The sequence below is a fragment of the Mauremys mutica genome, chromosome 1 (assembly GCF_020497125.1).
Source record: "Mauremys mutica isolate MM-2020 ecotype Southern chromosome 1, ASM2049712v1, whole genome shotgun sequence".
In the NCBI taxonomy this organism is placed as follows: domain Eukaryota; kingdom Metazoa; phylum Chordata; order Testudines; family Geoemydidae; genus Mauremys; species Mauremys mutica.
This window is the reverse complement of record NC_059072.1, coordinates 334,224,186-334,237,057: the sequence shown is the minus strand read 5'-3', so window position 1 is coordinate 334,237,057 and position 12,872 is coordinate 334,224,186. Positions and strand designations below refer to the sequence as shown.

Sequence of the window (12,872 nt, the reverse complement as noted above, 5' to 3'; positions counted from 1 at the left end):
CAAGGGGAGTAGTGGGGGCAAAAGACATATCTGGCTTTAAGACTAATAGCCTAATTTTGGCAATTAATTTGGCAATTGATCTTTGATTATCAGCAGTAAGTATGCCCAGTGGTCTATGAAGGGGATGTTAGATGGGGTGGGATCTGAGTTACTACAGAGAATTCTTTCCTGGGTGCTGGCTGGTGAGTCTTGCCCACATGCTCAGGGTTTAACTGATCGCCATATTTGGGGTTGGGAAGGAATTTTCCTCCAGGGCAGATTGGCAGAGGCCCTGGAGGTTTTTCGCCTTCCTCTGCAGCATGGGGCACGGGTCACTTTCTGGAGGATTCTCTGCAGCTTGAGGTCTTCAAACCGCAATTTGGGGACTTCAATAACTCACACATAGGCTAGGGGTTTGTTATAGAAGTGGATGGGTGGGATTCTGTGGCCTGCATTGTGCAGGAGGTCAGACTAGATGATCATAATGGTCCCTTCTGACCTTAAAGTCTATGAGTCTGAGTCTTTTGTTTGCCTATCCTGTGGGTTGTATCATTAATCTATTCTTAATTTGTGTGCCCTATGTGCCTGTGTTGTAATTTGGATTTTATTATTAATTTCACACAAGAGAGGTGAAAAATCATGTACAGAGTGAGATAAAGAAGTATAGATAACCCATCACCACCTTCACAGCACACACATGCACCAAATAAATATATTCTTTGTAGCTGCAGTAAATCCAGTGTCCTTACGACTACAGACATATTAAACAAAAACAACAAATTGTGTGATGTGCCAACGACTATCAAATCAGACCATCCTGAAGAAAGGCACTTTGCATTAAAGTTCACACTGCATTTAATAAGCTAGCTTTTTCTTCAAGGCGGCCTAATGTGATAATACTTGCAATGACTGGTCATTTGGTGATATTTTTTCAGTATTGTTTAAAATGTAGGGTGAGCTGGAGAAATGTATAGGGGCTGAGGCACAGGGAAATCAGCTGTTGAAATTGGCTATGCACACCTCTGTCTTTTCTACAGGGTTCTGAGCTGGGCCATCTGGACAAAACTGCAGGGATCGACGAGTAGAGAACATGAGGTGTGTTGGAGGGGGTGAAAGCACTCCTTGAAAATAATCACTCATTAACTTTTCATCATTGAGTATTTTCATTTATGTGCCATACTTATGTGGGGTGGATGAGAATTAAAGAAATAATTCTCTAATTCTACTAAGGATAGTAATAGAAAAAATGTGGTACAGGTATTTGATTCTGTTGTGCTGCAGACTACACAGGAAACTCGCTACATGGGATGTTTTTGACTAAATGCTTTTTCACAGGAAAATACCTTTTTCCCCAAAACTAATACTTTGTAGGAGAAAGTCAATTTCAATACATTCCCCATTTTGGGGGGGGGGGGTGTTGCCAGCACAGAATGCCCGAGGACAGCAACAGTGGTTCGTTGCCCGGTGTGCTTCGCTCCAATAAACACACCAAGGTGGAGAAGCAGACAAAGTTTATTTGAGATCTCAAAGCGGGATGCCAGGAGACAGACATGTCTCAAATCAAGCACACAGATACAAACCGTTTTTCTCTCTTTATACATAACTTTAACTAAGCCTCTTCTATCCCCCCCCTCTCCCCACCTTTCATTCCCATGCAGCAAATACACTTTGCAATAGCAATTACATTAAGCAGTTAAGTCATACTTGGCAAAAACCAACCTAGCTCGTTAGTAACTCTTCTTTCAACTGTTATCTTGTTTTATTTCTTTTGATCTGTTGTTTTGCCCCTTAGCCAGAGGCATACAGGCCTCATTATTATTTCCTAGTACCGATGTGAGTGGGGTTGCACCTGATAACTAGCTGTTACACATTCCATTCTATGTTGCTAGCTTGTTAGGTCAATTAAAGTTCAAACATGGAAAGGCTTTGGTCAGACATGGAGTGACTTTAGTTCATTCAGGCCTAGTACAGGAAGGCTTCATTGACACACATGGTTTTCCACCCTCCTGAGTTACTTAGAGCAGGGGTGAGCTGGAGCCGGTTCGCACCGGTTCGCACGAACCCGTTGTTAAATTTAGAAGCGTTTTTAGAACCGCTTGTTAACTAGCTTCCCTGTGAGGGAAGCTTTGATGGGCTCTGCCTGGGAAGCCTGTAATTCCTCCTCCCGGCCGCCGGGGGGCGCTGCGCTGTGCTGCGAGAGCCATGTGAGCTGCCTCCTGGCCCTGTTGCTGCTCCTGCTCTTTGGACCTCTGGCCCTGGGGCTCCTGCTGCTGCCTGGTGAGTCCCCGGCTGCGTCCTGCTGCTCCCAGCCCCCCCCCCCCCGTGTGAGTATCTGCGCCCCTCCCCCGCCTTCCCTGCCCCCAGCCACAGCCACCCCCCTGCCCGCAGCCGCCCCCTGCCCCACCCCCTGCCCACAGCCACCCGCAGCCGCCCTCTGCCCACAGCCGCCCTCTGCCCACAGCCAGCTCTTGCCACAGCCGCCCTCTGCCCGCAGCCAGCCTCTGCCTGCAGCCCCTGCCACAGCCACCCCCTGCCTGCAGCCCCTGCCACAGCCGCCCGCAGCTACCCCCTGCCCACAGCCACCCGCAGCCCGCCCGTCTGCATCACCTGCCCACAGCCAGCCCGTGTCACTCCCTGCCTCCAGCTAGCCCTGCCCCACGCCCCTATCTGCAGCCAGCCCCACATCCACTGGTGCCCTGCAGTTCCCAGGGCAGTAACCCTGCACACCTGCTTTAATGAGGGGGGGCAGGGAGCAGCTGGGACCCACACATGTGCACACCCTAGAGTGACCAGACAGCAAGTGTGAAAAATCGGGACGGGGGTGAGGGGTAATAGGAGCCTATATAAGAAAAAGACCCAAAAATTGAGACTGTCCCTGATCACCACCCACACATGTGAAACGGAGCTCATTTCTAGTTCAGCCCCATCTTTTTAAAAAAGAACTTTAGGTAGGGTTAAAATACATCTGTATTTTCCTGGACATGTCAGGCTTTTCGGTTCTTAATCACCTCCTGGGAAAATATGGACGTATGGTAACCCTATTGGTACAAAAAATACATGCTGTCGCACATCCCTTAAATCAGAACTTTTTATAGGGAACCCGTTGTTAAGATTTTGGCAGCTCATCACTGACTTAGAGTCATGCCTAGTGACACCAAGGGGGGGGGGTGTAGATTGTAACTCTCCAAACCCCCATTTTGACATTTTTTAAATGAAAAGTTCTGTTTTTAGTTCAAATTGACCTTTTTATTTTAAAATGTTAATTTATAGTAAAAATAAAAAGGTCAAAGTCAAAATGGAATGTTTTGATTGACTCAATCCAAAGTTTTATTTGGATGAAAATGTGAGATTTTGACATTTTGTCCTGATTTGGGATGGGAAAAATTTTGAATTCTCAAATTCTTGCACAATGGAAAAATTTGTTTCCTGACCAACTATAAAACCACCATGCTGGACAACACTTGGGATTCAGCTAGAGTCTGCAAGAGCTGAAAACATAAGTCTCTTATGGCCTCAGCTAAAGAGCCAGGCTCTACACAGGGATATATTAATTGATTCGCAGCTTATGTGGGTTGGGCACAGACAGGGCACATATACCAAACACTAACCAGTAAGCAACCTTGTGTCTTCCACCAGTATAGCAAAATTCAGCATTTTCCCTAGGAGCATCTTCCCTGAGGACTTCTTAATGCCTACTTAACTCTCCCCAGTGTAGTTAACCACTTAGAGGAAACTTTCTAGGAAACCTAAGCAGTTGTGGTCCATCCCAGGGTGTCCCCACCCCCATTTTCCTTTTTGATTCCCGAGAAGACAGCATTTTGTCATGCAATATCTTTTTATAGACTCATAGACTTTAAGGTCAGAAGGGACCATTATGATCATCTAGTCTGACCTCCTGCACAATGCAGGCCACAGAATCTCACCCACCCACTCCTGTAATAAACCCCTAACGTATGTCTGAGTTATTGAAGTCCTCAAATTGTGGTTTGAAGACCTCAAGCTGCAGAGAATCCTCCAGCAAGTGACCCATGCCCCATGCTGCAGAGGAAGGCAAAAAACCTCCAGGGCCTCTGCCAATCTTCCCTGGAGGAAAATTCCTTCCCAACCCCAAATATGGCAATCCGTTAAACCCTGAGCATGTGGGCAAGACTCACCAACCAGCACCCAGGAAAGAATTCTCTGTAGTAACTCAGATCCCACCCCATCTAACATCCCATCACAGACCACTGGGCATACTTACCTGCTGATAATCAAAGATCAGTTGCCAAATTCATTGCCAGAATTAGGCTATCCCATCATACCATCCCATTTATAAACTTATCAAGCTTAGTCTTGAAGCCAGATATGTCTTTTGCGCCCATTACTCCACTTGGAAGGCTGTTCCAGAACTTCACTCCTTTAATGGTTAGAAACCTTCGTCTAATTTCAAGTCTAAACTTCCTAGTGTCCAGTTTGTATCCATTTGTTCTTGTGTCTACATTGGTAGACACAACAGGGAGTTTCGCAAGGGAGTTCTCCAGGTGAAGGAGGAGCTAATACAGCATCTGTGGGGTAAGTGACTGTCTGTAGTGTGTGTTTGTTTGTGTTTGGGGGTTACTTGCTGTGTGCTGAGCTTGTGTTTGTCAGTCTGTTTGGTTGTTTGAGGGACCGTGTGCTCTGGCTGGCAGTTGGAGGCAGGTTTGAAAGCTCGAAGCCTCTGGTAATTGGCTGAGCCTTAATCAGTGGGTGGGGCATTCACTCAGGCCAGGGCTTTATAAAGCCGCGCACAAGCGACCAGGAAGCTTTGCGAACAGGGGCTGCTAATAGGGAGTTTCGCAAGGGAGTTTAGAAGGGGAGTGGGAAGGGAGTGGGAGCCCCTCGCCAGCCCTAACCCCTTCCCCGTGGCTCCCCCGTAAAACCTATAAACCAAACCACATTCCAAAACTACTTTCCGTAAACCACCCTTTCACTAACTAGGAGACAATGCAGGCAGAAGCCCAGCAGCAGAGTGGGGGCTATCCAGTTTATTGCACTGAGTGTAGCATGTGTGATTACCTGCCCTGTGGGCGGGTGGCGTATGTGTGCAGTCGGTGCAAGGAGCTCCTGGCCCTCAGAGACCATGTACGGACTTTGGAGGCCAGGGTGGCGGAACTGGAGGAGCTGAGAGAGGCAGAGAGGTATGTTGATGAGGCTTTCCGGGACACTGTAGAATTGTCCCACCTCCGCTTAGACAGCTCCTGTGCTGTTGAGGAGGAAGAAGGGCCCAGGGAAGTAGAGCAGTCAATGGGAGCAGAGGGAAACATTCCCGTAGTTGGGACCCTCCTTCCAGATGGTGCTGGGGTTGCCTCTCGCACTGAGGTTGCCTCTCCAGGGGAGGGAACTCCAGTTTCTAGGAAAAGGCAGGTGTTAGTAATGGGAGATTCGATTATTAGAAATATAGATAGCTGGGTCTGTGATGACCGGGAGAACCGTATGGTGACTTGCCTGCCTGGTGTGAAGGTTGCAGATCTCTCGAGGCATCTAGATAGACTTATGTGTAGTGCTGGGGAGGAGCCGGTGGTCGTGGTACGTGTAGGTACCAATGACACAGGGAAGGGTAGGAGAGATGTCCTGGAAGCCACATTTAGGCTGCTAGGGAAGAGACTGAAATCCAGGACCTCTATGGTGGCATTTTCAGAAATGCTCCCAGTTCCACGCGCAGGGCCAGGTAGGCAGGCGGAGCTTCAGAGTCTCAATGCGTGGATGAGACGATGGTGTAGAGAGGAGGGGTTCACGTTCATTAGGAACTGGGGAAACTTCTGGGATGGGAGGAGCCTATACAGGAGAGATGGGCTCCACCTAAACCAAAGTGGAACCAGACTGCTGGCACTAAACATTAAAAAGGTTGTAGAGCAGTTTTTAAACTAGGAGATGGGGGAAAGCCGACTGCTGCAGAGGAGCGTGTGGATCGGACACAGACTTCTCTTAGGGGAGAGTCTGATGATAGAGAATCTCCAGGTTATAGTCAGGAGCAGAGGAATGAGAAATATAATGTAAGGGCCGGATCAGATGATAAACAGTCACATAAAAAAGAATCTGGCACATCAGAAAAAGGCAGGCTAATAAACAGGGACAAGTTTTTAAAGTGCTTGTACACAAATGCCAGAAGTCTAAATAATAAGATGGGTGAACTAGAGTGCCTTGTGATAAAGGAGGATATAGATATAATAGGCATCACAGAAACCTGGTGGACTGAGAGCAATCAATGGGACACAATCATTCCGGGGTACAAAATATATCGGAAGGACAGAACAGGCCGTGCAGGGGGAGGAGTGGCACTATATGTTAAAGAAAGTGTAGATTCAAATGAAGTAAAAATCTTAAGCGAATCCACAGGTTCCATAGAGTCTCTATGGATAGAAATTTCATGCTCTAGTAAAAATATAACTGTAGGGATCAATTATCGACCACCTGACCAGGACAGTAATAGTGATGATGAAATGCTAAGGGAAATTAGAGAGGCTATCAAAATTAAGAACCCAATAATAGTGGGGGATTTCAATTATCCCCATATTGACTGGGAACATTTCACTTCAGGACGAAATGCAGAGATAAAATTTCTCGATACTTTAAATGACTGCTTCATGGAGCAGCTGGTACGAGAACCCACAAGGGGAGAGGCGACTCTAGATTTAATCCTGAGTGGAGCACAGGAGCTGGTCCAAGAGGTAACTATAGCAGGACCGCTTGGAAATAGTGACCATAATACAATAGCATTCAACATCCCTGTGGTGGGAAGAACATCTCAACTGCCCAACACTGTGGCCTTTAATTTCAAAAGGGGGAACTATACAAAAATGAGGGGGTTAGTTAGACAAAAGTTAAAAGGTACAGTGACTAAAGTGAAATCCCTGCAAGTTGCGTGGGCCCTTTTTAAAGACACCATAATAGAGGCCCAACTTCAATGTATACCCCAAATTAAGAAAAACAGTAAAAGTACTAAAAAAGAGCCACCGTGGCTTAACAACCATGTAAAAGAAGCAGTGAGAGATAAAAAGACTTCCTTTAAAAAGTGGAAGTCAAATCCTAGTGAGGCAAATAGAAAGGAGCACAAACACTGCAAACTTAAGTGCAAGAGTGTAATAAGAAAAGCCAAAGAGGAGTTTGAAGAACGGCTAGCCAAAAACTCCAAAGGTAATAACAAAATGTTTTTTAAGTACATCAGAAGCAGGAAGCCTGCTAAACAACCAGTGGGGCCCCTTGACGATGAAAATACAAAAGGAGTGCTTAAAGATGATAAAGTCATTGCGGAGAAACTAAATGGATTCTTTGCTTCAGTCTTCACGGCTGAGGATGTTGGGGAGATTCCCAAACCTGAGCTGGCTTTTGTAGGTGACAAATCTGAGGAACTGTCACAGATTGAAGTATCACTAGAGGAGGTTTTGGAATTAATTGATAAACTCAACATTAACAAGTCACCGGGACCAGATGGCATTCACCCAAGAGTTCTGAAAGAACTCAAATGTGAAGTTGCGGAACTATTAACTAAGGTTTGTAACCTGTCCTTTAAATCGGCTTCGGTACCCAATGACTGGAAGTTAACTAATGTAACGCCAATATTTAAAAAGGGCTCTAGGGGTGATCCCGGCAATTACAGACCGGTAAGTCTAACGTCAGTACCGGGCAAATTAGTTGAAACAATAGTAAAGAATAAAATTGTCAGACACATAGAAAAACATAAACTGTTGAGCAATAGTCAACATGGTTTCTGTAAAGGGAAATCGTGTCTTACTAATCTATTAGAGTTCTTTGAAGGGGTCAACAAACATGGGGACAAGGGGGATCCGGTGGACATAGTGTACTTAGATTTCCAGAAAGCCTTTGACAAGGTCCCTCACCAAAGGCTCTTACGTAAATTAAGCTGTCATGGGATAAAAGGAAAGGTCCTTTCATGGATTGAGAACTGGTTAAAGGAAAGGGAACAAAGGGTAGGAATTAATGGTAAATTCTCAGAATGGAGAGGGGTAACTAGTGGTGTTCCCCAAGGGTCAGTCCTAGGACCAATCCTATTCAATTTATTCATAAATGATCTGGAGAAAGGGGTAAACAGTGAGGTGGCAAAGTTTGCAGATGATACTAAACTACTCAAGATAGTTAAGACCAAAGCAGATTGTGAAGAACTTCAAAAAGATCTCACAAAACTAAGTGATTGGGCAACAAAATGGCAAATGAAATTTAATGTGGATAAATGTAAAGTAATGCACATTGGAAAAAATAACCCCAACTATACATACAACATGATGGGGGCTAATTTAGCTACAACGAGTCAGGAAAAAGATCTTGGAGTTATCGTGGATAGTTCTCTGAAGATGTCCACGCAGTGTGCAGAGGCGGTCAAAAAAGCAAACAGGATGTTAGGAATCATTAAAAAGGGGATAGAGAATAAGACTGAGAATATATTATTGCCCTTATATAAATCTATGGTACGCCCACATCTCGAATACTGTGTACAGATGTGGTCTCCTCACCTCAAAAAAGATATTCTAGCACTAGAAAAGGTTCAGAAAAGAGCAACTAAAATGATTAGGGGTTTAGAGAGGGTCCCATATGAGGAAAGATTAAAGAGGCTAGGACTCTTCAGTTTGGAAAAGAGAAGACTAAGGGGGGACATGATAGAGGTATATAAAATCATGAGTGATGTTGAGAAAGTGGATAAGGAAAAGTTATTTACTTATTCCCATAATACAAGAACTAGGGGTCACCAAATGAAATTAATAGGCAGCAGGTTTAAAACAAATAAAAGGAAGTCTTTCTTCATGCAGCGCACAGTCAACTTGTGGAACTCCTTACTTGAGGAGGTTGTGAAGGCTAGGACTATAACAATGTTTAAAAGGGGACTGGATAAATTCATGGTGGCTAAGTCCATAAATGGCTATTAGCCAGGATGGGTAAGAATGGTGTCCCTAGCCTCTGTTCGTCAGAGGATGGAGATGGATGGCAGGAGAGAGATCACTTGATCATTGCCTGTTAGGTTCACTCCCTCAGGGGCACCTGGCATTGGCCACTGTCGGTAGACAGATACTGGGCTAGATGGACCTTTGGTCTGACCCGGTACGGCCTTTCTTATGTTCTTATGGTACTAAGTTTAAATAATTCCTCTCCCTCTCTAATATTAATCCCTCTGATATATTTATAAAGAGCCATCATATCCCCCCTCAACCTTCTTTTGGTTAGGCTAAACAAGCCAAGCTCTTTGAGTTTCCTTTCATATTGTGATCAGACTCCTGTGGCTAGGTTTTATTCCAGAGGGGCTTAAAATATCCAGAGTTCAATCCAGTGCTGGCATAAGCAGATGCAGCTCCAATGAAGTCAGTGGAGTGTGCCCACTTTCTTTGGTGAGGCCCCCCCAGCCTGGAATTTACCTCATGCTGTAAACTCAAACCCTGCTAAGAAACACACTTCACCAGTGGCACTGACTGAGGAGTTCCAGACTGGATTTTAAACTTGCTACCAAATGTCGCTAGCACAGTCAGAGTCCAAGCAGAGCTGCACAAAAATTACCCGTTTTTTGTTCTGTAAGTGTCTATCTGCAGTAATGGTGACTTTCTGTCAGTATTTTATTTTTTTGTTAATGTGCAAAAATGTGGATTTCCCCCCCCACACGCTCTCCTTGCTGGTTCTGCTGACATAGAAAACTTTTCATAAAGCTTTATAATTAGGCTCTGGTGTCCTGTGGACCAATACACTATTGTGGTACACTTGAGAATTCTGCAACACTCAGAAGTTTCATTTCACAGGGAGCTGTGCTTACTTTTGTCTCAGTCTCTCCTTCGATCCACATAGGTTCACATCCCAAGTTTCACCCCTAAGCTCAAGCATCACTGAGTCAAAACTACTGAGTCTCATCTCAATTTGGGACTGACCCAAAGCCCACTGAAATAAGTGGTAGGACTCCCATTGACTTCAGTAAGGTTTGGATCAAGTCCCTTACCTAAAACCCATGGAGGTTCATCCCCAATTCCTGCCACTGGTTGACACAAAGGGCATAGGAAGCTTTTGAGAAAACAGAGCACAGTTTTAAGTTCACATCGAAACCTCTGACCCAGGAGAATTTTTAGTGCTGAGAGCAGGGGTGAAAGTAACTTAAAGGACTTATTGGTATGCCAGAGTCCTGAGCAGGCATTGCCTTAACCGGAAGAGGCGGAGCCTTTCAAGATTTAAAGGCCCTGGGCTCCGGCTGTGGCTGGCCTTTAAATCACCCCGGAGCTACCAGCTGCAGAGGCGTCTGGGAGCCCCGGAGTTCAGGGGTGAATTAAAGGGCCTGGGGCTCCTGCCACGGCAGGGAGCTCTGGGCCCTTTAAATCACTGCTGGAGAAGCCCGTCCAGTCTTGCATGGCATACCGGCTCTTGCCAGTATGCCGTGCTGGACCATACCGGCTTACTTTCACCTCTGGCTGAGAGGTATTGTAACAAAAATAGTATGTAGTTCTAGCACATTTGCATTGCATGATTCCTTTAAGTCTCTTCAGCATTGACAGGAAGTTTCCAAATGATCAGCCATTGTGGATACTCTGTGCTCCTGATTATGTTCAGTGCAATAGGACCATTGTATATTGCAACTGTGTAACCCCTTGTTAAAGCTAAGTATTTTCCTTCGAGATTGATTTCAAATGAATATATTATACCTCATTTTAATTTGGGGACAATGCCTTTTGGAGGTTGTTTCTTCCCCCCCTCCCTTTGCCTGATGCTCCCTTGTGACCTTAAATAATATAAAACTAGTAAAATTAGCTATTCCTTCTAAAAATAGTTGATGCCCTACATCTGAAATGTCATGACTGTTATGTCTCTATTTGAACTCTGTGGAAATAACCACTAACTCAATTTGTTTTTACCGCGTATTGATTCTGTTTGATGGCAGAGGGGTAAGATTTTTTTTCTTATCCTGGGTTTTTTTAAAAAGTATTCTATCCTTTGGCACTCTTGCCACCAGACAACTACCATTTCCTGACTTTAGTTCATTTTTAAATATTTTATTAATAATGTAGCTCTCTGAGTCTGTCTCCTTTAACTACAATTAGTACAGAGTAAACAAACACTTTAGGCTTCACTTTTGGAATGATATGGTGCCACTTTAAATATTTATATGCTTTGATCTGAGTGACCAATCAATGCTACTAGTGCAGGGTTGCATCTACAATCTCTGGATAGTAAAGCTGAGTTGATTAGCAGTGGTACATTCACTTAACTGCTTCGTACCTGGAGTGGTTGCAGTAGATAAAAATGGAAAGGAAGAAAGTGAAGAGTGTTTGAAAATGTAGGAGGTAGTAGAAAAGAACACATGGAAAAAAGCAAACAGGAGAGGGAGCTGATAGAAAGCGGTTAAATGTAACTCTATGACTAAGTGATTAAATAAATATACATATTGGTATCTACTGTAGGTGAATATTTCAAGCACTGTTTTTTAAATCTCAAACAATGGTATGTCTCATCATTTCTTTGTGTACTTTTTAAAAAAAAGAAGTCTTGAAGAGATAATATATCCAATTGTCAATCAGTTTTGCACCACACGCAGTGATATCCTGAAAATAAAATACAAACTCCCCTGTTGAATTTGATGACGGGAAAGTGATTACGATCCCGATTCCAAAAAACACACAAGCATGTGCTTAAGTCTGCCTCTGTTCTGAACAGCACTTATGCACCCACTTAACTTTCACATGTGCTTAAGTATCACACTTGCTAATTTATTTATTTTTAAGTGGTCTTGGAAGATTGTGCAACTGGTTTTTGGAGCTGTAGTAAATGTCACAGTTTTAAAACAATTCTATAGCTTTATTAAGATACTTACTTTTTTCCTTTATTTAAAGGGTATTTTATGTCAGCAGATATGTTAGCTGTCATGTATCAACTATATTTTACAAGTTATAAAATTGATTCTTTTTCTTTGAAAATAGACTATTTTCTCTTCTGACTTTTACCTTTAGTTCCAGCAAGAGAAGTTTCCACATACAGAGTGACCTCTGCTCCCTCATTGAATTCATTACACATTTGCAGCCCACATGGAGGCAGTGTAGTTCCATGGGTGTAACTGAGGGCAGCATTTGGCCTGGCAAATCTTTACTACTTGAGATGGAAAGAGCACGGCTTGAGTCTGATATTTCAGGTTGAGTTTGCAGCATCTGCAGTGTTAAAAACACCACCAAAAACCACGTAAACTGCCTACATTTGATATGGAAGCTACTGAGAAACAATGAACATGGAATCCTTCAGTGCCATTTGTTCACAGTTCTTTTCCAGAGTAAACTCACATTTTGATAGCATGATCTACAGCAAAATGCAATCTTCTATAGTTTAAACAGAGTGGTCAATTTGACTGCCATCTGAAAGGGTGAATGGCTCATGGAAACAAGCTCTTGTATAGTTCCAGAGCATTGTTTGGGGAAAAGAATTCCCCCCCCCCACCCCATTGGGAGTATGAGGCTCCTCTGCAGTCCCACTGAGAGAGTGATTCCAAGCCTTTCATTGTGGCATGATTGAAGCTGTATCGGCTCTTGAACAAACTGTCCACACGTCAGGCCTCTACCTTCCTCTGACAGGCAGTGCAAAACCCCAATTTCCCCTTCCTGTGCACCAGTCTTTCCCTAAACATGAAACACTAGCAGCAGTTCTTCTATATTGGAGGCCTTCCTTCCACAACCAATCTGGTATGGGTGAATTTAACCCTAGGAGAACAAGTTTTGAAAGATGGATCCCCAGCAGAGTAAGTAATGCTGATAGTTGCTAACCCTAACTCACCTAGCTTATCCAGATGATGAATCCATTCAAGATTTTTAAAGGTATTATGTTGTCCTCTTGGCTCTAATAGCTTAGGGTAGGAACAGGAAAGGAATCATGTTTTTGCAATAACACAAAGCAACTCTATTTTATTACTC

General features: G+C 44.1%; 1 protein-coding gene across 1 annotated transcript in view; it reads left to right on the top strand.

Annotated features, from left to right (window-relative positions):
* The window catches only part of CNTN5 (contactin 5), a 1,047,172-nt gene that overhangs the window by 18,021 nt on the left and 1,016,279 nt on the right, over positions 1-12,872 (top strand). Inside the window, exon 3 of the mRNA XM_045019421.1 lies at positions 1,017-1,074. The gene's annotated coding sequence lies outside the window, so the exon portion shown is untranslated. The remainder of the gene's footprint in view (positions 1-1,016; positions 1,075-12,872) is intronic.